Raw genomic sequence first — 3,813 nt, 5'->3', positions numbered from 1 at the left:
AAATTGCTGAAATTTTTCTCATTTTAATGCAAAAAGGCAAGAATTTCCCATATTTTGGGGCAAAAATGCAGAAATTCTCCTTATTTTGAGGTAGAAATGTTGAAATTCCCCATATTTGCGTGCAAAAAGGCAGAAATTTCCCTTATTTTGGGACAAAATTGCAGAAATTTCACTTATTTCAGGGAAATAAATCAGAAATTTTCCTTATTTTGGTACAAAAAAGACAGAAATTCCCTTTGTTTTGGGGGGAAAAGACCGAAATTCCACTTATTTAGAGGCAAAAAAGCAGAAATTCCACTTATTTTGGAGCAAAAATGAAGAAATTTCCCTTTTTTTTTTGCAAAAATTTATGCATTCTTATTATTTTTGTGCAAAAAGGCAGAAATTCCCCGTATTTTGGAGCAAAATTGCAGGAATTACTTTAATTGTGGGGCAAAAAGGCAGAAATTCCCTATATGTTGGGGCAAAATTCCAGAAATTTCCTTTATTTTGTGGCAAAATTGCAGAAATTTCACTTAATTTGGGGCCAAATTGTAGAAATTTCACTTATTTCAGGGAAAATAAGCAGAAATTTTCTTATTTTGGGGCTAAAAGGCAGAAATTCCTACTATTTTGTGGAAAAAAATCAGAAATTCCCCCTCTTTTGAAGTAAAAAGGCTGAAATTCCCCTTACTTTGGGGCAAAAAGGCAGTAATTTCCCTTATTTGGGGCAAAATTGCAGAAATTTCACTTATTTCAGGGTAATAAGTCAGAAATTTTCCTTATTTTGGTGCAAAAAAGACAGGAATTCCATTTGTTTTGGTGGAAAAAGACAGAAATTTCACTTATTTAGAGGCAAAAAAGCAGAAATTCCCCTTATTTTGGAGCAAAAATGAAGAAATTTTTCTTTTTTATGGCAAAAAGGTATGCATTCTTCTTATTTTCGGGCAAAAAAGCAGTAATTCCACTTATTTTGGAGCAAAATTGAAGAAATTCCCCTAATTGTGGGGCAAAAAGCCAGAAATTCCCTATATGTTAGGGCTAAAATACAGAAATTCTCCTTATTTTGGGGCAAAACTCAGAAATTGCACATATTTTGGGGCAAAATTCCAGAAATTTCCCTTATATTGGGGCAAAATTGCAGAAATTTCACTTATTTTGGGGCAAAATTGCAGAAATTTCACTTATTTCAGATAAAAATGGCAGAAATTTTTTTATTTTAAAGCAAAAATGCAGAAATTCCTAATATTTTTGGCAAAAATGGAGAAATTCCCATTATTTTGAGGTAAAAATGATGAAATTCCCCTTATTTGGGGGCAAAAAGGCAGAAATTTTTCTTATTGTGGGGCAAAATTGCAGAAATTTTAATTATTTCAGTGTAATAAGTAAGATATTTTCCTTATTTTGTTGGCAAAAAAGACAGAAATTCCCTTGGTTTTGGGGAAAAAGACAGAAATTCCACTTATTTAGAAGAAAAAAAGCAGAAATTCCCCTTATTTTGGAGCAAAAATGAAGAAATTTCCCATTTTATGCAAAAAGGTATGCATTCTTCTTATTTTCGGGCAAAAAGGCAGAAATTCCCCGTATTTTGGAGCAAAATTGCAGAAATTCCTCTAATTTCGTTGCAAAAAGGCAGAATTTCTTAATATGTTGGGGTAAAAAGACAGAAATTCTCTATATTTTGGGGCAAAGCACAGAAATTCCACTTATTTTGGGGCAAAATTCCAGAAATTTCCCTTATTTTGGGGCAAAATTGCAGAAATTTGACTTATTTTGGGGCAAAATTGCAGAAATTTCACTTATATCAGGGTAATAAGTCAGAAATTTTCCTTATTTTGGGGCAAAAAAGACAGGAATTCCCTTTGTTTTGCTGGAAAGAGACAGAAATTCCACTTATTTAGAGGCAAAAAAGCATAAATTCCCCTTATTTTGGAGGAAAAATGAAGAAATTTCCCTTTTTTATGGAAAAAAGTTATGCATTCTTCTTATTTTCGGGCTAAAAGGCAGTAATTCCCCGTATTTTGGAGCAAAATTGAAGAAATTCCCCTAATTGTGTGACAAAAAGTCAGAAATTCCCTATATGTTAGGGCAAAAATACAGAAATTCTCCTTATTTTGGGATTTAAACTCAGTAATTCCACATATTTTGAGGCAAAATTCCAGAAATTTCCCTTATATTGGGGCAAAATTGCAGAAATTTCACTTATTTTGGGGCAAAATTGCAGAAATTTCACTTATTTCAGGTAAAAATGGCAGAAATTTTCCTTATTTTAAAGTAAAAATTAAGAAATTCCTAATATTTTGGGCAAAAATCCAGAAATTCCCCTTATTTTGAGGTAAAAAGGCTGAAATTCCCCTTATTTGGGGGCAAAAAGGCAGAAATTTCCCTTATTTTGGGGCAAAATTGCAGAAATTTTACTTATTTCAGGGTAATAAGTCAGAAATTTTCCTTATTTTGGGGCAAAAAAGACAGAAATTCCCTTTGTTTTTGGGGAAAAAGACAGAAATTCCACTTATTTAGAGGAAAAAAGCAGAAATTCCCCTTATTTTGGAGCAAAAATGAAGAAATTTCCCTTTTTTATGCAAAAAGGTATGCATTCTTCTCATTTTCGGGCAAAAAGGCAGTAATTCCCCGTATTTTGGAGCAAAATTGCAGAAATTCCCCTAATTGTGGGGCAAAAAGGCAGAAATTCCCAATATGTTGGGGCAAAAATAGATAAATTCTCCTTATTTTGGGGCAAAACACAGAAATTCCACTTATTTTGGGGCAAAATTCCAGAAATTTCCCTTATTCTGGGGCAAAATTGCAGAAATTTGACTTATTTTGGGGCAAAATTGCAGAAATTTCACTTATTTTAGAAAAAAATCAGAAATTTTCTTATTTTAGGGCAAAAAGGTAGAAATTTCTTTTATTTTGGTACAAAATTGCTGAAATTTTTCTCATTTTAATGCAAAAAGGCAAAAATTTCCCATATTTTGGGGCAAAAATGCAGAAATTCTCCTTATTTTGAGGTAGAGAGGTTGAAATTCCCCTTATTTGCGGGCAAAAAGGCAGAAATTTCCCTTATTTTGGGACAAAATTGCAGAAATTTCACTTATTTCAGAAAAAAAGCAGAAATTTTCTTATTTTAGGGCAAAAAGGTAGAAATTTCTTTTATTTTGGTACAAAATTGCTGAAATTTTTCTCATTTTGGGGCAAAAAAGCAAAAATTTCCCATATTTTGGGGCAAAAATGCAAAAATTCTCCTTATTTTGAGGTAGAAAGGTTGAAATTCCACTTATTTGCGGGCAAAAAGGCAGAAATTTCCCTTATTTTGGGGCAAAATTGCAGAAATTTCACTTATTTCAGGAAAATAAATCAGAAATTTTCCTTATTTTGGTGCAAAAAAGACAGAAATTCCCCGTATTTTGGAGCAAAATTGCAGAAATTCCTCTAATTTCGTTGCAAAAAGGCAGAATTTCTTAATATGTTGGGGTAAAAAGACAGAAATTCTCTTTATTTTGGGGCAAAGCACAGAAATTCCACTTATTTTGGGGCAAAATTCCAGAAATTTCCCTTATTTTGGGGCAAAATTGCAGAAATTTGACTTATTTTGGGGCAAAATTGCAGAAATTTCACTTATATCAGGGTAATAAGTCAGAAATTTTCCTTATTTTGGGGCAAAAAAGACAGGAATTCCCTTTGTTTTGCTGGAAAGAGACAGAAATTCCACTTATTTAGAGGCAAAAAAGCATAAATTCCCCTTATTTTGGAGGAAAAATGAAGAAATTTCTCTTTTTTATGGAAAAAAGTTATGCATTCTTCTTATTTTTGGGCTAAAAGGCAGTAATTCCC

This window comes from Micromys minutus (genome assembly GCF_963924665.1).
Source record: "Micromys minutus genome assembly, contig: SCAFFOLD_47, whole genome shotgun sequence".
Taxonomy (NCBI): Eukaryota; Metazoa; Chordata; class Mammalia; order Rodentia; family Muridae; genus Micromys; species Micromys minutus.
This window is presented reverse-complemented; position numbering follows the sequence as displayed.